At 27.2% G+C, this 25,163-nt stretch overlaps 1 protein-coding gene across 4 annotated transcripts in view; it reads right to left on the bottom strand.

The window, feature by feature from the left end:
- LOC100158924 (melatonin receptor type 1A-like) overlaps positions 1 to 25,163 on the bottom strand; it is a 135,046-nt gene that overhangs the window by 32,495 nt on the left and 77,388 nt on the right. The window contains exon 1 of one of the 4 annotated variants that reach the window (XM_029488511.1): positions 6,936 to 7,618. The exons of 1 other annotated variant lie outside the window; for it this stretch is intronic. The gene's annotated coding sequence lies outside the window, so the exon portion shown is untranslated. Of the gene's footprint in view, positions 1 to 6,008; positions 6,886 to 6,935; positions 7,619 to 25,163 lie in introns of those variants that run through there. 2 more of the 4 variants (XM_029488509.1, XM_029488510.1) reach the window with 2 other exon arrangements.

Raw genomic sequence — 25,163 nt, 5'->3', positions numbered from 1 at the left:
TATATTTATTACCTAGTTGATTGGAATACCTATAAATTAAAATAGTGAAGAAGAAAGTGTACTACTAGTATTTATAATCAATAGTCATACCTTAGGGCTTAGATCATAATATTATACTAGTACGTAGGGCCATACACTTAAAAATCTGTTCCGAAAATAAAATTTGTTATACATATGAATAGTTAGGTGGGTACTTAGGTATAATAAGTTGGTATCAGTTATCAGCTACTAGGGAACAACACGTATTGATACACGATACACCTTAAATATACAGTTAATAACAATAATTGGTTTTTTTTTTAACTAAAATAATATTATTACCTACATGGTAATCATCCCAGTATTTGTTTGCCTTCTTACGCTTGTGTAATAAAATAGTTTGAATTTTACCTAGGTAATAATGTTTATGGTAGGTTAACCAAATATATCTTTGTAGTTCAGTGGCGTATTTAGGTTTTTGTCATAGAGGGGGGGATATGATTTTATCCAGTAGCTCAGCCTTTAAAGTTAGTTGCCTTAAGTTAAGACTTCGAAAATGTTGTATACTATATACAACTTATAGTGGGGGGAGATTGATCCCCTTGATCCCCTTGATCCCCCCCCCCCGTAAATACGCCACTGAAGTAGCAACGTAAGTAATAAATATGACGGAGAAAACTATTTCTTAAAATATTGTAAAGTTATTGAACGAAACCAAACTACAACGATATATTTATAATAAGTCAATAAGAACGAACGGGGTTGAAGACATTAGAATAGATTTTATAACATTTATTTATAATATTACCATTTACCACCTATATGAATGTTTGCAATTTGTATAATTGTATAATATACACAACTTCGAGGATTTTTGACTTGTGTATTATACTATTATGTAACATAATATTATAGATTTTAGTTATATACTTAATGATATCATGTGAATCTACAAGAAAACTCAAGTCGTAAGTACTCGTACATAGTGCGTCAGTGCATATTATATTATTTTCAGAACGAACGGTTTTCTCAATTTCCATGAAACGCACAACAAACACACTGCAGATTAAATTGTGTACCTAATGCGGGTTTCGTTATGTCTACCGGCATCAACTAACAAAGGGTACCTAATGAAAAGCAAACATACGTAAAATAAAGCGAATGAAAATTATATTATATATTTATATTATTACCAACATCGTCTGGTAAAAAAGCAATCAAATCATCCGCAGTACTGTATGCCGACATGCTAATGATCAACAAATTGATTCGAACTTAAACATTTAAGTTAAATAATTTACCGCAAACTTACCGCAAACCCACAACAACTAATACGAGTTCACAGACGAGAGTCACCCGAGAGACAGCCCATCGTCGATAATATGACCCGCGGGCGAACGGCTCTAAAGTCTAAAGCTTACTCTAACTGAGTTAATCTGTCAATTGACAACTGACTACTCGAAAAGGGCAATAATGTTATATTTATACACCGAAGGGTGAAGACGTAAAATAATTGTCCATTGAACCACAGAAAAATGATTAAATGTTTATTATAAGATATCATATGTCTGTCAAATAAAAAAAAGTAACTGGTAATGTAAACAATTTAAAACTAACTTAACTTTAAGACTAGTTAATGCTCAGACTTGCATTTTATTAACCGTATCGTTTTCGGGTAACCTAAATACGTCATTCTGAAGAATAGGTATAGGAAATTAGACTTCTCCGAGGTCTATGACGACGGAAAACCATGTTCAGTGTAAGATATAATGTGTTAATACAATCGAACGAAAACGGCGTTGTAACTAAACTTTAAAATTAAAAAAAATCGGATAAGTGGATGTCACTCTGCTATACAGTAAGTTAAAGTGAGTCACTGTAATGGATGGTGTTAATTTTGAATTCAATGATATAATATCATATTGTATAAGAAAAACGATTCTGAGCAAAGGCAGGTCGGTCAGCCTATTATATTACTAAGTATATATTTGATGATATTGTGAATAAAGTAATTTATAAATAACCTATTTACGTGGAACCTTGTTTTAATTTTCAATCCTCAGATATAAAAATTGAACATTTTTTACATTTTTAACTACTAAATAATTATTAAATTTTAAATTTTATAAATGTTATCAAAAATTCAAACTTTAATTACTTATACAAAAAAAATTGTGCATATGTATTTTTAGTATTTTAAAAATATATTAGGAGTCTTGTATTACATTTTCATGCATTTTTACCCAACAAATAAAATTTTATTGACAATTATAGAAAATAACTAAAAAAATTAAAACTGACATATCCGTATAAAGCTCAAAAAGAGTCAAAATATTTTCAAAATTGTATGATGCATAAGAAATGAAAATATAAACATTCAGTGAAATTTTCATGTATCTACAGTTATTCGTTCTTGAATTACAACAAAATAACAAAATCGCTACATGAGAAATCGAGTGAATATCCAATCTTGTGAAAATATGAACTTCAAACGCTCATAAACATGTATTTTGATTTGCTTATAGATATTTTTTTTTTGATAAAGATAGTTAATCTTATGAGGAATCCTGTATTACTTTTTCTAATTTTAGATTTAAATAGAAAAAATTTTATGAATTTCTAACTCAAAATAATTTGCACATTTTCGTGAATTTTACTTATTTTGTCAATATTTGAAATGCTTATAAAAAAAATTGTGACTTGATTTTTAATATTTTTCATCTGTCTTTGAAACAATATATTGAGCCTTCTATTAAATTGTCAAGCTTTTTTACTCAACAAATAAAATTTTATTGATATTCATAGAATAAAAAACTAAAAAAATTAAAACTGAAATATCCGCAAACAGTTCAAAATAAGTCAAAATATTTTGAAAGTGTTATGGTGTATAGAAAATGCTAATATAAACATTCAGTCAAAATTTCATGAATATACGGTAATTTGTCTTAGAGTTACACCAAAAATAAATAAATAAATAAAAACACACATTGTAAAATCAATACATTCATCGCTCCACTCAGAATCTAAAATTCACCGAACTAACAATAAATAACCCTTTTAAGACGAGACAAGTATATTAGTTATTATATTATTATATAAATGTTTCGACAGGTCAATATTTATATACCTATACTTGTTAGATGTTATTCTGCTTTTTTTTATTAGTGTTACTATTATTAACTTTTATGATTCAGTATTTGAAAAAGTTTATTTTCCTTCAAAATTAAACATAATATAATTATAATAATAATAATATTATTTCAAACAATATAGTTGCTGATTTATACGGAGACTAATTGATGTTTGTTTAGAAATTTGTATTTACAATTATGTAAAAATTCTTATTTTTACTTTAAAATTGAATATTTGTATGTACATAACAGCATGTCAAATAACATAATCCCATTTTTTGAAAATGTTTTTATTGCAAATATTATAAACTTGTGAAACTATAAGAATTTAAATAAATATTTTTTGTACTATAAAATATTTGTACTATATGTATATTGTACATGGAGGAAATTATACAAAATGTTATTCAACATTTTAAAATTTTCTTCTGCCTATACTGGTGTTTAATAGCTGCAATTATTATAATAGTTAATCTAGATTAGTATTTTTGTAATTTAGTTTTCGGAGCAATTAATAATTGTAGTTGTATGTTATTTATTCATTAGGTTAGCAACCAAATTGCCCAATTTTATTATACTCTTGAACCTGTCATTTACATTATATAAGTAATGAATTAAATGTTGAGTATGTATTTATGGGTATGCACATTTGGAGTAGGTATTCTCTTTGACAAGTGTCAACTTATTTTATTACATTATTATTTTATTTAAAGATAAATATTAAAAATATATAGTATGAAATATAAAAGATGTCTATATTATAAGTACAGCAGGTATTCATTTTATTTTAGTTAATATATTAATTATTATTTATTGAAACATTTTTTTTTTATTATATGGTATTTAAATAATATATTATTAAAAAAACTTTGTTTATAGGATTAAAATTATAGGAATAATTATCAATTTTTTGTGTAATTTTGTCATAGTATTAAGGCATTTGTTTTGTCACTATAGTAATAACTTTTAAGCACAGAGGTGATTTTAATTAAATATATTTAAATCTCTTGAAAAGTATAATGAGTAAAACGGGCTACTGAGAGATTATTCAAATATGCTTAGAATTTTTAGGATTTTAAAAATGAATACATAAATATTAAACTTGCTTATAAATTAATATTAATCATACGGGGGAATTTGAGAACAACTTTCGATTTAACTTTTCAACGTTATTTTTAAATGAATATTAAATTTAAAAATAAAAAAGATTTGCAAGTTTTGTTATTGTTTTTTTTAAACATACAATTCACCTTGATAACTTATTTTTTTTATAGTTGTAATTGAATTATATAAAGTTTTTACATGTAATGATATCAATTTAATTTAAATTCTTTTGTTCATTTTTAAGATTTCTTTTTACAATATGAATCATTATTCTGATTTTTTATTTATATACATACATATCTACCTACACACTTATTTAAATTGAATCATCGAAATTCTAAGCATTACAATAATGAATAAATAACGAATTTAAAATGAGGACAAAAAATACTGTTTGGCTATATTAAAACTGTAAAGTAAACTCAGATTCAATTTTGATACTTATAAAAATTAACCTATATTAAAGTGGATATATATTATGTGTTGACAATTTGAGATTTTGAGCATAAACTTTAATTAGAAGTATACAAATCACAATAATAATTCATCACATAATAATTGGAATATTGGAAAACAATATAAGCATGTAGTACCTATATTCAGCGTTTTATCCCAACGTAAAAATCATGAACGCATCATAATTGATTATTTATATTTGGTTATATACGATATACCTATTTAATAATTTAACATGCTTGTTAGAAAACCTTTTATGTTGCTTACAAGTTACAACTTAAAATTTTAATACCTACTTCTAACAATGGAAAAAATAACTAGGTACCTATATTAATTATATTATATATAAATACAATTACGATTCTTATTATACCTATGAGATGTACCACCTATAAATCACAAAAACATATTATTAGGACAAAAGACATAAACCGAATATAGTGACGAGTAATGTATATATATATATACAAGTATACAGTATACTAATTATCAGTGGCGTAGCGAACTTTAAATCATATGGAAGCAAACAAATTATTTATGACCTACCCCACCCTACTCCAACTGATGTATACGATACTCATATGCTGTAATAGGGGGGTGGGGTAGCACCCAAAATAAAGTTCAAAGACTGGCCGTGTATATGGGTTTTATGAGGTTATGACCCACCACCACTCCCCAGAAACCAGAAGCAATTGCTTCTAAAAAACATGATTCGCTACGCTACTGCTAATTATTACAGAACTATTGCCAGGGACGTATTAAGGTATTTAGATTTATTCAAAAAATACCCATCTCTGCAAGTTATAAAGTATTAACTGCTTAATACAACGTTATATAACTTTTTATACTGTCATTACATATAATACTATTATATATGATAAACAGATAATTTTTTTAAGTCCCTCTATATGTTTTTAGTTTATAATGTATAAAAAAAAAGTTAAAAATCAACTACCCTTAAAATTGTACCACTTGTGGCTCAAGCCCTCTTGGATCTCCATTAAATACGTCTCTTATACTGCTATGGTAGTGTATACACTATATACAGCTACAGCTAGTATAAGAACGTTATATTATACATTTTTACTGTTATCATAATTAATCACACACACACACACACACACACACACACACATATATATATATATATATATATGTATTAATTAGTTACTGTTTATTGAAATTATTTTATACGTTTTTTAATAGATTTATAAGTCAAAAAGTTGTTAATTGTCAATTGTTATTGGTTTAGATTGAACTAAAATCTAACAGCGGCTCTGCACTGAGCCACTGTAGAATATCATTACATATTATACGAATAAAATTGTTATTTCCTACCTATTAAAATCAGCAAAACCTCTTTGAAAACTTTTATTTCTTGCCATCATATTTTAAGAACCATATAGATCGTGTTGATAGAATTGAACATAGGTATTAGTAGTCACGATACGTTTTGTAAATAATGAAAAATCAACGATGTACATAATATAAAGGTATATTCGAACCACTGCCAGCAGTTGAAAGAATACGTGACACGCTTATGGGCCATGTGTATCGTCAATGAAAATGTTATTCGATTTCGTATTTTCCACATCAACGGTATCATATTCTAGGTATCTGCGGTGTACGCGTGCGCTAATTTAATTCGAATTTTATAATGTGTCACACCCGTTTCAAAAACATTTTTTTTTATAAAAATCCGACGAAAATGTATTAAAACTATATTAATATAATATCTTAAATCGGCACAACGGGCGCACGGTTTAATCGTAGTCATCTGGTATAGCTAGGTATGGTAAACAAGTGAACGATACCTACTGTCTTCAACAAAATATTGCCCATTTTTTCGGGGGGTGGATAAAAAAAATAAAAACGCGAAATCCGACTCGTTAACCGATCGGGTATATGGGAAAAAAATAAAATAAAACACAAACTAAATAGTCTCACGACGTATACCCGCGGCTTAAATATTATATACAGCACTCTGAGCGTCTGCACCGCGGTGGTGGTTTTAAATGAATCGACGGAAAGAGATGCGTATGAGGTATATACATAGGCGTAGGTATATATTATGTCTGGTGTGTGATGCTCGTGCAGCGTTTCGGCGCGCGTATACCACGTTTACCGCCGAGTTCATATATTTATACCGCTCGATCGTTGCTGTGGACTTTAAACACGAGTTTATATAGACATAATTTGCAGACCAAACGAGACCGTCCGCAAACGTCTCGTGCCTATACGTTTAACGAGTGTAGGTATACTCACGGATGTATTTTTGCGCTTACCCGGGTTTTCGCATCGTGTTCGATTATATATATACTCCTTGACTCCGCGGTGTAAACTGCGCGAACACACTTTTACGAGCGCACTGCATCTATGGTACCTACGCGCGCGGTGTAACACACGTCACACGCGCGCGCTCGTCTAGACGAGTAGACGACCATTCGCCGGCCAACGAACAATATAATATAATACATGTATAGCCGATTTTGTTGTTATCATTATTATTATTATTATTGTTACTGTCTTGGCATTGGCCGCGGTGAAACGCGAACACGCTGATTTGGCACGGACGGGTGCAGGCTGCATCTTTGCGACGATTTTGTTTTTACCCCTCTTAAATAGACGAAAAGCAGTGTCGATAGTTTTTGGCCGACGAATAATATACATAAGTATATAATATGATTTGTTCCAGAACCATGCGCAACGATTGCAGGCTTCTCCGACAAGTCAAATTGGCAAGAGTTATAAGCCGTCCGCCTCGACCAGCCCAGGTCATAATTATTATTTATCTCACTACCTAACATATTATATTATTATCACTACGTACAATGAGATGGAGAACATATTTTACGATTGTTTACGGCGTTCGTTGCGTTTTGTACAACGTCGTATCATCGCTTTTTTCAAACAGAAACAACATTTTTATTCATTTCTTTTATTATTTGCACTATGTATAACAATTATTATTATACTTTATAATATTATTATGATACGTGTATAAATATATATATCTAGATAACCCGTTTAAAAAACTTTGAGCAGAACAAAATATAATATTCGAAATATAAAGAATAAAAACTTTTTGCTTGAAAGTATGAGTGCTTTATATCGCGTACTGTGTATTTTATGTATGCATATTATTTGACTTTTAAAATAAATAAATATTTAAAATTATAGTATGAATAAAATAATATTCTGTGAAACTAAAAAAAAAACTTTTTAACAATTTTGATTCTGTAATAATCAAGCTGACATAATTATACGATTTTTGAATTTTCCTGAGAACATTATCGAGGAATATAAAACTGTTAGATTAGAATTATAAATCGAAAACGTACGAATTTGGGAGGGTGATTTTTTAAATCCCCGTATCCGCGCTTTCATTTTAGTACGGAGATTATTGAAGGTATTGGAGTTTCGACAAATTTACATATTTTAATGAAACAAAATATTTTACTTGGTATAATATAATAATGATATATTGATATGTTTTTAAATAAAAATACCCATAAGCGAATAACTTGTTACTCTTGTAGTCTTAAGTATACTAAAATTATTCATAGATAAAGACGTTATTACGTACATTTTTATAGTACCATATATTTTGTTTTACGATGCATACACCATTGGTACATATTGTTGTAACAAAAAGATTAATCATTTTCCAGTTCGATTTTGTAGTCAAATTGTTTAGTAAGTTATTCGTTTTGTTTTTATTAAATAACCGAAAAATAAATATTAATTTTTCTCCAATATATCTACATAATAAAAGCATTATAATATAGAAATATTCGGTTGAGTTGACTCGTTAAATGTATTGTGTGTGGATACGTCAAAGTTTTTACTCATATAGTACATAATAAATTGTTGTTGTGATTGATTAATGACACAATGTTTCGATACTTCTTGCGGTGAATCGAGTCTATACATTATTATATGAGTACGTATAGTGATGACGTGACGTACGAAAATAAGACAAACATTTAGAAAATATATAAAATCTATAGGAGAATGTGTTTATATTTCCATAACGTTCCGTCATTAATTTCGTTTAAAACTATTTAGTGTACTATCTAATTTTGATATCCATCAAAATATTTAAACAAGTTTTATTCAAAACTTTCAAAATCAATTATATTGTATGAAGAATATAGGTATAACTTATAATACTATATACTGTATCGATTTTAGAAGACTAGAATATTTTCTTTGTTGTATGTTGAAAAATATTCTGCACATAATATTATAATTAATTAATAACTCTCACGTAAATGTATTTTTTTAGTTTCAACATAAAACACACCGAAAATAATCTACGAAAAGTATGTAGGTCTGAGACTGAAAGTTCTATTAAATTAGTATTGTGTCTTGTGTTTATAAATATGCTTTTTTTCTTTTACATAAACATTTCCGTGTAGAGTCAACACCCACCAGCAATATTCTTTACAAGCCATTAGGTTTAAATCACTATGAAAATTACCCCCTATACTCGTGTTTTCAGGCTGTAAATATTTAACATTATATTTCATCATTTTTATGTAATTTAATATCAACGCGTACTGTTTTCGTTGTCCTAAACTCCTAAATCCTGAATTACATTTTAACCAGATAATAATAAGTAAACTTAATATCATTGTAGAATAATGCATCGTTTTTTTATTAAATTTATAATCCTTAAAAAAAAAGGTTAATGCACTGGAATAGTGGAATATTTTTAATGGCTTACAACAATCAAATTAAGATTAATAAGTTATAACTTTTGGTAACTATTGCGGATTTGACAGAAAACTAAAATTTGCAATCCATCTCAATGTTGTACAGACAATTGTAATTTGATGTTTATAAAAATTATACGTGTCTTATAAAGAATGATTGATACTTGCAGACATTTTTCTTAAAAATACTATAACACTCAAGAAACTTTTAAAATTAAGGTTTGATTACTTTTCACGCAAAGTGCATAATATTTCAATTATTTTAATACATAAAACATTAATTAGACTTTTTCACATAAAAGTATCCATACAGAATATAGAATATTTAATAATAAACTAACAACATGCCTGTAATAATATGTATAGTATAGGTATGTACTCATAAGAATAATTATATATTATTATGATAGTCAATGACCGTTATGGTTACTTTAAAATATCCTCCTTACATTTTACATTTACATTTTACCTACATTAATGTGTGTACCTTAGGGTGTTCCTTAACCATAGATGATAAAAAAATGTATTTTCATCTCACTCCCTAAATAGTGTATATGTTACAGTCAAAATAGGAGATCGGGCATTGTTATGCAATGCCCTGGCACTGTACACAATGCCCGTACATTTTAGGCAATGTAAGAATGACCATTTTAATAATCAAACTGTTCATACATTGGCCGGGCATTATACGAGATTGCCCGGGCAAAGTGTACCCTGCCTGGATGCAAGTGGGCAAATTGAATTAAATACTGCAGCGCGCTGCTAACATTTATATTTTATATCGAATGGTATTTATACGTAACAAGAACACTACAAAACTATTTTACATATTTTATTCGTTTGATACCACGACTTAGGAGTTACGAGATATACCTATCTAATTGTGCGCAATTACGTACGCATACATTATGTAAAACCAATCGGTGTAAATGCAAAAAACCTCTACGTTGTAACTCTACGTGCCATAATAGTTGAGTATGTGATAATAAATATAAGCCAAGTAATATAATGCTATCATATGTGCCTAACCGTGGCGAGCTGAAGCACTCAATTGCAGAATTACATGCTAAAGTATGACCTCTTTTGAACACATTTCATTTACATCATAACTTTATTATAAGTAAAAGTATGATATTGGTGGTGGTGGTGGTGGTGGTGGGTACTTAATTATGAAAATGCGTCATTTAAAATTGAAGTTCAGTCCGCCACTGGTGCCTAACATTACTTTTTAGTAATAATTAATTAAAATAAAACTATTACTGTACGCAATGCCCGATTTCCTACTTTAATCGTAAAATATACATATACTTACATACAAAATTAACTACACAAAATAATGAATTAATTGGACAAAGTTAACCCGCGCCTATTTTAACTTAAAGTCTGAACTCTTAACATTTTTCAAAAATAGTTACACTGTACCTACCTCTATTAAAATAAAATTAATTCAGTGAGTTATATTAATTAATTATTCACTAATATTTCGATATGTTTTTAAATAATTATAAGTTATAACACGTGACAAAAAAAAAACACATTAATCATTTACAAATCAAAAGTTTAAGTTCTATCCAATAAGTAGAATATGTAGATAAGATTTTTCCATAAATTAAATAGCACACAAAATGGATAAGTTATCTTAAAATTGATTTGACTTACGAGACGTCCATCAATCGAAAAACTGTCAAAAGTAGTTGAATGAAAAATCTAAATCGTTTATATATCTTAGTCAATTTACAATATCTTTAAAATAACCATTTAATCTAATATATACACTTTTGAAAATGAATAATAATTGGTAGTTTAAATTGATGAATGAAATCGAATTAAGCACTGTACAGTTTATTTTATATATTATAAAACCTAGCTAATAAATAATAATTTATATAATATGATATCAGATATGTAGTTATCGACTTTATAACAAAATCCATAGTTTACTGACTATAGATTTTAATTTTTAATTATATTCATTTTTAAATTGTTAAACATTATCTTATTAACGTGACAATTATTTATAAGTAATGGCTGCTCGTTATAGTAATTTTAGTGGAAGTATATTAATTATTTAGGTCAGTACAATGTGGTGTGCAACAAAAGATAATTTTTTTATCATTAGTAATCGGAGAATATTTCGGGATAACGATGCACCCTAAAGTTTTCCCGAAGAATTGAATATCAAATTTTCTAAGCTTATTAAAATAATCCTTCAACTTCTCTTGTATAATGCTGTGTCACTTGCAGCGATGGCGTTATTAATTTAATAGTAAAAGGCGCTGCATTATTTTCAATCATTTTATAATATTGTTAGAATATAATGTAACGAATAATCATAAAATATAATATTGAACAATATTTTAACTGTACATTTTATTATAACAACAGATTTCCAGTTTGCAGAAAAATGTTGATTTTTAATTAATAATAAAAAGCCTAAACCCAAAAAAGATTTACTTAATTCAACAAAATACGCATTTCTACTATATTAGATTTGTCGTCAACTACACTCAACTTTAGTGCAAAACATGGACAAAAACGTTTCGTGAGTTCATTTTCTTTAAATAGAGAATAATACGGCGATGAGTCATAATAATGGTTTATTATCTCGGGACGAAATCTATTATTTTTCAGTTTGTATGGTTTATAATAAGGAGGAAAATGTTACAACCCTAAAAGTAAATTGATGTTTTTGGGGCTTTTAAGTTAAATATTTTATCCAAAGTACATAAGAAAATATATTTTCAAACATTTGAAAAACGAGTTCGTATTGGTTTCATTTTATACTCGTAATTTGTTTATTTTATTATAGCCGTATAGGTTTAGTCAGGAAAAGTGTTTCAAAAAGTTATATATGCTAGAACAATATTGAATATTGATTACGAATTCGACACAGATGGTACTTTTAAAATAAATAATTTTTGGAATTTTAAATAACTTTTTAAGAAAATTGAAAAAAAAATATAATAATATAAACAATACGATGGTAAAATAATTTTTTACAGTCATTTTAAGTTTAAATTGTATTTACAGTGAAATCAATTCATTGTTTTATGACATTATTAAATAAATACATTTGATGTTACTTCCTTTGTTTAAATACATAATTATGAGCTATGGAACATGATATTTTAATATAAGGTTACTGAATTTAATGCTACGTATGTTGTATATATTATACTGAATATCTCGAACATTTTAACTTAAAAAATGTTGTATGAATATACTGCATGAATATTTTTAATTTTATGACAAACTTACATTTAAATTTGTAAATGTATTGTATAATTTATGTAGCTATTAAGAATTGAACATTTAGTACAATGTTACTAATAGAGACAAAGAGTCATATTATAATATAATCAATAAATTTATAAATTTATATATTATTTTCACAAATTTATTTTAAACGTCTTTTAAGTTTTAACCCTCAAACATTCGTTCTATTCAAGCGTTTCAAAATATAATTCTTTGTGACATTACTGTTGTCCCCTGGCTTATAACGAACCAATCTCAACGACCTACTCAACGACCTACAAATAAAAACTTCAAATGAACTTGCAAAACTACATTATAAGCGTTTTCTCACAAAACTTACATTGAACACTATCCCATTAATTCAAACCATGTCTTAAAATTGTATCACTGATAAGAAACTGGGACCATGACTTATTATACTCTGACAAAATAAAACAAAATTGTATTTCCTCCTTGATAATATACTTTAATATATACTATTATACGTGGGACATTACCAATGGCATCACCCATTGTGACTTCCCCTACTTCCCCTACTTCCCCTGTTACGAATGTTTGTATAAATCCATAAATCAAACTATTTACCTATCCTTCCTGTTGTATCGAATCTCTTATCTAGATTTCTTCGTTAAAATAAAGGCATACAAATAATTAATACAACCACAATACAATATAATATTTAATGTTACCTATATATATTATTTGTATGAAACAATAGATATATCTTTCATATTTAATATTCACATAACGTTTAATAATAAAATTAGGAAATTACTCATTTCAATTTTGATTTTAGATAGGTGGATCAATATCTTTAAAAACAATATCCGCCATACAATTCAAAATAATCCTTTTTTATAATACTTATCAATTGAAAATCAGATGTTTGTATCGGCACAAGATACACTATTTAAATGGTACGAAAAATATCGAGTATTCTAAAATATGGTGTTATTCAATATAAATATTATTTACGAGTTCCAAAAAATCAAAATTTGAATAAAAGCATTATTATAGAAAAAATTGGGGTGTACCTGCATGCTTGCTGCTTGGTGAATCACTCTGTATAATGATTGAAAAGTAGTATTTTCCGAGCGAGCACTATACGAAGTGACGAGAAAATAATAATATTATAGCCCCTATAGGTATGTGAAATGCGAATGTACAACTCCCAAAACAATTATTGTTGTGACAAAATGTGTATATACAAGCCGAGCGTTTTCGGGGTAGTATACGTAATATATTGTAATAATCTCGGCGATATTTGAATACATAAAATATCAGTTTGTTTTTTATTTCATACTGTTCGGAGAATTCCACTCCGTGGCTTATGCGATTTGAGCGTACCCTTTTTTTTTCATAGATTACAGAAAATTCTCCATTTTGTGAAATGAGCAAATGCCACACAGCTCTGACACGTGCGAACCCCGGCTGCGATAAATTCGCAATAAATCTCAATAAATTGTGCAACCTGCAGTATACAGTTGTATTATACTGGTTATCGATAGTTTAAAGAAAAAAATTCAGGAAGAGAGGTATAGTTTTACCTATGACATAATCAGTCCTGTAAAGAATACTTTTAAAAAGTACTTGAGTAAATACTCAAATACATTTTTTTTTTAAGTATTTAAGATACTACTCAAATACTTTAATTGTAAAGTATTTCAAATACTACTCAAATACTTTTGGTTTTAAAGTGGGTTTCTAATTATCGTAATATAAACACATAGGTAGTAGGTAATCTAAAAGTTATCTAATAGTTTTAAAGGGAATATTGTTATTCAATATTCAATAACTTTTTTTAGAAATCTGGTTTTCACAAACCTTTGGGCTTCGGCTAACACAGATATACAGAATATTAAATAAAATTATTATTCCATTATTGTAGTTGACAATTATATTTTTCCAACCAATTATTTCGAATAAAAATAAAATGTTCGAAATAAAAAACCAAAGTATTCAATACTAAAAAGTATTTAATAAAAAAAAAAGTATTTAAAATACCATTCAAAATACTTCATGCTGAAAGTATTTAAAAAGTTATTCAATACTTAAAAAAGTATTTGAATACTTTTACTCAAATACTTTTACTTAAATACTTTACAGGACTGGACATAATATAAAGAAATATTATTTTAGAAACGCTTTATACAGTAGGTATGCATACTGTTTTCTAATGTGTGTATTTGTTTATATATAAATGGCCTAGCTCTTTATAACGACAAGGTGCATGTGAGTTTATACACTAATAACAGTAACAACGAATAATATAACTATGATATAGGTATATAATATAAATATTTGATCACAAATCGCATTACGCATGTAATTTACTATATTTTACTGTATGAACCTGTAAGATTTACATATTTTGATTAAATGGTGATAATGTTGAACATTGGCTAAGGACATTAGAAGTCTTAAATGTTTTTTCACATGTAATTCATGTGTATATTGGAATGCTAAAAGGGAAAGAAGTCTGGTTTGACGTTGAAGATATTTAAAATCAATAAATGAATAGAAAAGTTTGTGAATCAGTTTTATTAAGTAGGTATGGTATAGACCATTATTGGAGTGTTCCCTGTGCAGGATGTACTGCGCACGACGACAGTTTATTTAATTATATTATGACTTAGCGCTTAATAACACAACTAGGCAAATTGTATATATTTTGAGATAATATAAATCAATACAATTTCGAATGGTAAAACGTACAAAATATATTTCTATTACTTACAAAATAACATTAAATTGATTTTGTTTAAATTTCAAGATGGACAATGAAATTATTTTGCCTTAGTAAAACTGTAAGTATAATTGAAAATGAATTTATATAATATTATAATGTGAAATGCGATGTTACGTGGAGCAACGACTCACATAAATCCATACCATTTGGAATGTTAGACTAGATCTAGTTATATATGAGATTACTTAGCCGTATTTATGTTATAATTATATGCATCTCCGGCATCTGGTTATAGTGACATGATCATGGATCTATTCTTTCCTTAATTATTATTATGAATACAGGTCGTTCGACTATAAGTAAAAAGGCTTAATACTTTATTACTTATACTTACCTATATATTATACTGATTAAGGATAACCAATTTATCTAATAATTTATATGTTTCACTCATATAAGTTATGTATATTATAATATATATTGCACATACCTATGACCTATCTATCACTAGTTCGCAGAATAATATACAAAATACACATAGTAAAATTCTACGGAAATACCAAATACATACATTAATTAAATATACGTTTACTACAATAACAATCTATTGATTCACTTAACTTTGCATATGCATGCTCACTACATCATCAAGGAATCGCAGATTAAGTTCATGCCGGCTCGTTCAGCTAACGTAATCAATCCTAAGGTTACCGCTGAATATTCATGTGGTTTTGCTAGACAGAATATTAACGATAACAGTATAACACCAAATCTGACGAGATCCAATAGTATAAGGATCCCGCTGAATCATGCTACCATACTCCAGAGTAGGTTATAACTTATAGGTTAGATTAACCTTACTAAAAACCAAGCCTGGACAAGTTAATGATAATTTTTAACTGAGTTAAGTTAAGTTAATGTAAAACATTTTAACTCAGTTAATAGGTAAAAGTTAACCTAATTTTTTTTAACTCAGTTAAGTTAAAAGTTATATAAACATTTTCAATTAATTTATTAACTTAAGTTAAGTTATTATTTTTTTTTTTTTATAATATCTTTATAAATACCCAGTAATATGGTTTAAATAATAAAAATCATAAATATTATTGAACACAGGAAATAGCCAATAGCTTTTCTATACATGGGTACTAAATTAATAGAATTATGAAGTAGGTACGAAAAAAATACAAAATTGAAAATGCCAAAACAATACAACCTTTTGATTTATTTATACACTAATACAGATAAGTACTATACATTTTTTTTAAATTATTAAATAAAAATAACATGGTATTTAAGAATGTACTAAATTTTAAACCCTGAATACTTTTTCAGGGAACTATAAGTCTAAAACTGTTAGAGAATATAGCCAACTTTATAGTTCAGTAAAATATTTATTTAAGAAATTGATTTAACTATATTTATAATTTCCTATTCTAGTAAATGTTTATGTAATATCAATAATTATTTTTATTTTTATTATTAAATTATTTATAAATTAACTTAACTTGAATTTGATTAAAAGTAACTTGTTATTTATTAAGTTAATATCAATTAAAATAAGTTAAGTTAAAAATTAAGTTAATGAAAATTAAATTTAAAAAAGTTAAGTTAAAAGTTAAAATTAACTTAACTTTTAACTTTTTAACGCGTTTATGCCCAGGCTTGCTAAAAACTATTTTTGAAATGTTTTGCTGTTATAATAACAAAATCGAGGGTCTCTATAATTTCCTAAGCACCATCTTATTATCTCCACGTTGGTCGAGACTATAGTTAAGCTTAAAACCAAGTTCTAATAAGCAACCATTTGGATGCTTAATATACCTTGTAGAACCAATCAATCCGCAAAGAAAATACCCAACAAAAATACATAACCTGATCACAGTTATTATATTTAAGACTGACAGCTAAATAGCGAAATATGGCTGTAGACTTAAATAGAACAAATAGAATTGTTTTACCTTATAAAATAAATTAAATTGAGGTAAATATAGAGCATCAATATTGTTTTCTTTTAGACGATGAATAACTTATTTTTACGGTAAAATATTCTATACTTTAGAGTTTAATATAAAATAGTATAATAACGAAATATATATAATATATGTTTAATGTAAACAATTAAATAAATTAATAATACACCTAACACAATACGAGTAGATAATGTGTGCAAAAAATGCAAATTTTTTGTAAGGTTGCGTGTCATGTCGGGCAAACATATTGCGATAACAATACGTAATGGTTAAGCTCGTTATTATTTTATTTTTACCTTATAATTTTTATAATTAACACAGTATTTACAGCACATGCATTTTATATTTTATATTATATTATTTATATAGTACATATATATGTATATTTTTTATGTAATACGTATTATAATAAAAACGACAAGTTAAAGAAATACTAGTGACTTCAATAATCAATATAATAATATAGTTATCAGTTATAAAAATATATAAAATGCATATGTTAAACGTCGTAAAATGTTTACGAAAAGTTAGAAAACAACGACAAGTAATATAATAAATACTATAAAGGTATGAGACTTAAGTACTTGTTAGTTGTTACTGACTACTATAGTGTATTATAGTATATTGGACATTTGGACTGCATTTCCTAGCTGCTTACAATATATCATAAATGCATAATTTATTGTATATAGGTACATTTCATGTGGTATAGTATAATCTACCTGCAATTACTAGGTAACAAAATATTTTATTTTATTATTTTAATTATTATACATTGCATAATATAGTAGTCATTCGGAAAATATAAAATATAATTACGAGTAGAAAAATGCAGTTTCTGTTTTTAGTCGTTGTTTTAAAATTGCGTATTAAATTTTTAACGAGTAAATACCGAGTAAAATAAATTGTATAATATTATACGTGCATGTTATAATAGCGCCTTAAAAGTTTAAATTACTATTATTTATAGTACTAACACACAGTGAACTTGACGGTTATAATCGGTCAGATAAAACAATAAAAAACGTTGCGAGTTTATAATATATTATGTATGATTATGGACAATTGAAAACTGAAATGGTTGTTCAGCCATCAGTATATATATGTATAATATAATATGTCCGGTGTTGTCTCTTTGTTATAGTTGTGTATTATGTAGTTATAATATTATTCTAGTTTTCCAGAAGTTCTAAGCACTTATAATTAACAAACAAATTCAGAACTGCAGAGAAACAACCTCGTCTATATATTTAAATTAATTGTAATTATTATACTATATAATTTAACAGAAACAAAATATTGCATTTGACACGAATTTTTTACGTTTAATGTATTATAAAATTATACAACGGCCACCGAGTTACTCTATAGCCTGCTGCGTACAGCGTGTACACTCGTTTTAATCAAGATGATGAAATCTGTAATTAAAAAAAATTCCTTTTAACACGCCACTGCAGCGTTTGCCATTATATACCTATGTATATATAGACATAAATTGTGACGTATTTGGAATAAATTTCACGTAGGTACTGATGCCAGCATATAATAAAAATTGCTGAATTTTTAAATTATTCATGAAAACAGACCATTATCGCGAGCTTAGCCTGAATCGTACTGCGCCGCAGTATATAATATTATTACACTCGTCGATTTTGAAAACGTTCAACGTTTAAAAAAAATGTTATGAATTTATATCTTCTATGTCTTTATAGTTTGTACCATGTGTACAATGTAGGTTCATACCATACATATACATATATCCTGTGAAACCTCTGTACCTAGGGGATATTTTCGCGTATTGCGTGTTTGAACAAGAGCGTATTCCGCGAAATGATTAGGTATATATGTATAATATGCTGCAACTAAAATACAAAATATTATGGAACTGCTATAACGGAAAATCGTGTGAACACAATTATATAATATTATTATATTAACCGGCTTATTGTGCAGCGCAGTTGCTATAATATAATTCTGCACGAAAATGGAAATGTCCGTTTTATCTGAAATCCGACATCGGTATATTTAATTTTAACTGTATATACTATATATCCTAAAGTATATAATGTGTGTGTGTGTGTGTGTGTGTGTGTGTGTGTGTGTGTGTGTGCGTGTGTGTGACGTGTGTGTTTTTATATGCACACGCTGTTCCGTGCGCTCGATACGCGATGTATTATTATTATTTATTATAATCGCCAGTGGTTTGTACAGTGCCGAGTTTTGCGTGGCGGTATTTGATTTTAGTATGAATTATAAATTACGTATTCCCACTAAACCGGAGGATTAAAACTGTTATATTTTGCTCATATTGTCATTTGTAAATAATCCGATTTGATTGTCGTGTGAATACTGCAGCGACTATACATCCACGCGCTGCGCTTCGCTAAATATATTTGAAATAATTATAATTTTACAACGCACACACAATATATTAATATTTACCGTCGAACCGTTTGATTGATAAATCGACACGAGTTCCTGGATACGCGTTGATAATAATATTACAATTTTTTCGATTACAATGAATCCACGAATACACGCTTGGTGTTTTAAATATTTTTAAAGTGAATAAAAAAAATAGAACGCAATGGAACTATACGCGCGTTAATGCGATTTTTCAATAATCAGTATAAAAATAATATATTAAAGCGATAAACGTTATAATTTATACATTATATAAAATGATATAATATATAGGTTATAGACGGTTACACGTACTCCCGAGATATTTTACATTAAAACATTAAACCGGTGAGGAAATGGCAACCACGGTAAAAACTTTTATGGAGCCATCATATATTATATTTTAACGTTTCGAACTGCTAATTGCATAAAAAGCAAAGTGGGGGAAAACTCTGGAACCATTGGACAAATTATGTTTAAACGAATTCATAATATATTATTATTCATTTTGATAGGTACACGCAATATTAATTTGAATGTCTGTTGTGCAGTGCGTACATGGATTACATAATTGATTTACTTTTTGCAGACCCTGAGTGGAGTAATTATTATAGAAAAGAGCTAAAAGTATACGGGTAGGTACCTATAACAAAAGTTATTCGTTGTGAATTCCGATTTACGCACGACTTTCTATAGCTGTAAAAATAAAAAAAAACAGTAAATCGTTTGCGAAACAACACTATACAAGTTTATAGTATAATATAATTATATATTGTATATAGATTGGACATTGGACACTGCAGATTGTCCTGATAGAAGAAGTCGAATAAAAAAACAATATATTAGAATATGTTTTTAACGAAATCATTCGGAGAGACTAAAACTATTCCTTGATAGAATCCTTTTTCAAACCATCGATATAATTGTAGCGTTAAAATCAAAAATAATAATGTTCCATTGATCACTGTCTCGTTATAGCTGAGTTATTTCATAACGGATTTGTCATAGTTTGGAATATGATTCTCAACGATTGAACGATACCATCTTTTCGATACAGTTATTGTAGGAGCATGATGATAATTTTAAAATTACGCATACTGCCTCATCGTATTTATTAAAACGTTATAATTAATATCAATAAAAAATTTTTAATCTATTATATTTGTATTATTATTATTGAATTTTCTCGTGTGATTGCGTTGTGTCATTATAGAAAATAACCATATACGTGACACCATATTATTACGAAAAAGAGTTTAAAATTCTACTTCGTATTTATATTTTTTTAATTAAATCAAAATAACTAAAATAGATTGAGAAAAAAAATCATTATTCATTGTGTAAATTTCCAATTTCTTAAAAATTTGAACTTCAAACAATTATAAAAAAATGTTGTGCCTATGTAATTTTGATATTATTAAATTTCTATAAGAATAACTTATAAGGAACGAACTTTTTAATACCTTTTCAAACTTTTTGACTGAGAAATAAAAACTGTGTCTGTATATAAAATATTACCTATTATAATATAATATTCTATAGAATAAAGAATATTATAAATCGAAAAATAAAAATAAAGCTTAAAATAATATCCATAAATTGCTTAAACAAAGCAAAATATTAAAAAAATATTAAATCGTGTCTAGAAAATGCTGATTTAAATATTTGATGAAAATGTTAAATCTCTGTGGTTATTAATTTCTGATGCGTAGAACATAAAACTTGTAATAAAACCAGGTGTGTTAAAATGTTTTATAATTATAAGAAATAAGAAAAAATAAATTTCTGATTACATTTAAAAATGAAAAAAAAAATAAAAAGCTGGTGTTGCGAAAATATTTCAGTTTTCTAGCTATTTTTCATTAGTTTTCTTAATTCTTAAGAAAATTCCTAACAGTTTCATACCTTTGATTCCCCAAGGATTAACTCAAGACCTAACTAGATCAAATTTTCATAGGTACTCAATATTGAAGATCTAATGAAATGTTCTGCTCCAAAATGTGAATTTATAGAAAAAAAAATAACAAACATCATTGTAAAAACTATATTATGGTTTATTGGTAACCATATTTTATCAATAAGCTCCATTCAGAATGAATCTAAAATTTAATGAAGATAATTATATCCTATAACCCAACAATTATTAGTTTTGAATAAATAAATGTGTGACATACAAATGTACACAGTTTTCTGTAATTACGTTTGTGACCCAAAAAGCATCGTATTATACCTATTATTATACTCTATCAGTATATCATAATATAAAATGATGTGTATAGCCGTGGAAGTATCGTAAATATTTTTAACATCAATTTAATAACTTAAAATAGAAAATATATTTTTTTTAGCTGTAATTTTATAGTTGAAAAAAAATATTTTCTAATCCTTAGTTGTAATAAAAAGTACTTATTAAATTAAATTAAATTAAACCGACCGGCAACCGTTTAATATTGTTGACCTCAGTAGCGGTATATTACGTCACACAAATAAACCGCAAAGGTAGAAGGAAATAGGAATTGTTCGGATGTTTGAGTATAAAAATACATGCTGAAATGTAGATCGTTTGAATGTTTTAGACTTTTTAACTTTACTCACTATAACGAAAAACGATATAAATTACTATGAACATTAAACGTAAAGTATGAACGGAAAATCTTTTATACATTGTACATGCTAATCACGGGTACCTACAAGCAATTACACATTATTATTCATAGAATAATAAAACATATTTGGGCAGGTAGAATTGTAGGAATAAAAGTGGTGGTTGGTATACCGAATTGCCTAATGTGTATACACTGTTGCAACCTGAGAATTTATAAGAGTTTGAAATAATTAAATAGGAATGCTTACAAAGGTATTCGGCCGAGGATTTTTATGAATGGAGAGTGGAAAGAAAAACCCAAAGCAATCATTAGCAGCGAGCTAAGGTCCATTATACACTTGCCAAATTACTTTTATCGTTTTTCCACTATATTGTTAATTTTCCACTACAAAAGTACCGGGTGCAGGTTTAAACAATCCACTAAATAACATTTTCAAAACCTTATCCGGCATTGTTTATATTTTATTCGGCGCGGTATATATATCGTATACATTTAAACACGATATATATATTATTTTATAGAAGTATCTATTTACCACGGAATACCTGCCTATGATAATACGAGCGTAAAGTTTAGGTAGTATATTATTCATACATGGCAGCAGGTAAGGTAATGCGTTATTTAAAGATTTGCTAGTAATTTATTATCAACGGCTGCTGCAGTAGTGTGGACTTAATTTAGATCACTCTGTTATGCAGTGGCGTACAATGGCTAATGTCGCTTTTTAATTTTTATACGCACCGAAAAGTGACAGAATTAATTTATTGTCACTACAGCTTAAGTAATGATTTACTATCATTGAGCTATATAGGTTTATATAATATGTTTAATGTTCCACGCCATGAACTAAAAAATATAATTTTAAAGAGTAATAATATAGACATAATATTTCTATATGATTTTTTCCACTATATATTATTACTGTAAGACCGTTCATACGTTTTTTTTCTACTCAAATATTTGATATGAAGTTCTTTTATATACCACGTAGGTTCTTTTATAAGTACGCATTGATATTAATAAAATAAATGATAAATCGAACGACTTATATGACATCGTATATTGTAAAATCTATGCTTTTATATTTGAGACACTATAGGTACCTATAGTGTAAAATATAGAAGAAGTTCATGATTTGCGGATTAAAATGACTTATATTTTTAATATCAAACTCCGTCTGACATAGAACATTAAACCTAACTACGTGTTAGATACCTCTGAGTTGTATATATAATATGGTTATAAAATAAATATCCATTGATATTGTGTAATATAATATAGGTAGCGTATTACATTATAGACTATACGCATTACGCAGTATATACTCTTTAAATACAGATATTTCCATTGACCATATTTAAAAGAAAAATCATTCATGCAAATAATTGGCATGTATTTAAATACTTTTAAAATGCTCTTAAAAATATTATTTTAATTTTACTTATTTTATTGTACAAGTAGGCAAGATAATTAATTATGTAATTATATGTAAACTTTAATTTAAAATTATAATGTAAAATTTAAATATCATTAGAATAAAATGTCCACCTATTTCATTTTTCACTAAAGAAAATAATAATGTTATATTTTAATTCTGAAATACTTTAATATTAATTTGATATAATTAAAATAATATAATGAGTAATGACTATCAAAAAAAATTTTTAAATGCGACGAATAATTTTTTTTAATTTTGAAAAGTATTTAATTTTCAAATACAAATACCTACGTCAGACGTCAGCGTCCAAGACAATATTTAAAATACATACCAAATACTCAATTTGACAAGTTTTTTAATACATTTACTCAAATATTTTACAAAACTGTCAAGTAGTCATTTGGCTTTAGTTTTCATTAACTATATTAATATATATATACAATTATATATGAGCGCTCTGAGAATTACAGTGAGCTCCAATGTAAGTCACTAGAAAAGTACCTATCAATTAGCGCGTTTGACCCTGCTGCATTTTGAGATTTATGAAAAAACAAGATGCATATAATATGGTCGCTTGGATAATCATATATTGATATTAATAACATCGATAATAATATCATTAAATTATTATATAATATATGGGAAATGCGTATAAAGTAGCCATAGCGGGTAAAGTGGTAATATGAGTCTTAGCGTTTTGTCCTAAATAATGAACGCTGTTAAAATCATCTGTATCGTGAACTATATAATTAATTGATTTGGATTGTATTCATTGTTATCATATTTATTAACTGATAAACCACTAATGATAAGCAGATTGTCCGTTTTTGCTTAAAACTAAAATTTCTTTTTTCAACGCCGTTGATGTAAGATAGGAAAGTGCTCAGAATTAATAAATATATTTATGAGCGTAGTAATTAATATACCTGAATACATTTTTTCCCCGAAATCTACATAAGTTCTTATGTATTATAGAATTGATTTAAGTTTAATTAGTTAATATGATTAATATTTTATTAAATAGTGAATTAACTATTAAGCATAATGAAATAGGCAAAGACGCAAAGTGGTCACAATGGCGAAAACTATCGTAAAAAGACTAAGAAGTAACTTATAGATTGAAGTACAATGTTACCTGTCTAAGAAAAGTTGTTGATAATAATTTGTTTTTGTTAGTTAGAAAGTATAGGTACTAGTTTTTTATATCTAAGTAATATTGACGTATAAATAAAGATCATAAATTATTGTTTTTCATTGACTAGGTAGTCATTATTCAGGTATACACAAAAATGTCATAAATTGAATATAGGTATTAGTTATGTATAGGGTCCGGAATTGTATGCATTGCATAATTTCTATCTATTTATCTAAAAAGTAAGCTAGGTAAGATAAAAAATTTAGAATCTTAACC

The sequence above is a fragment of the Acyrthosiphon pisum genome, chromosome A1, assembly GCF_005508785.2.
Source record: "Acyrthosiphon pisum isolate AL4f chromosome A1, pea_aphid_22Mar2018_4r6ur, whole genome shotgun sequence".
In the NCBI taxonomy this organism is placed as follows: Eukaryota; Metazoa; Arthropoda; class Insecta; order Hemiptera; family Aphididae; genus Acyrthosiphon; species Acyrthosiphon pisum.
Note: the sequence above shows the minus strand (reverse complement) of the source record. Positions and strands in the feature narration are given on the sequence as shown.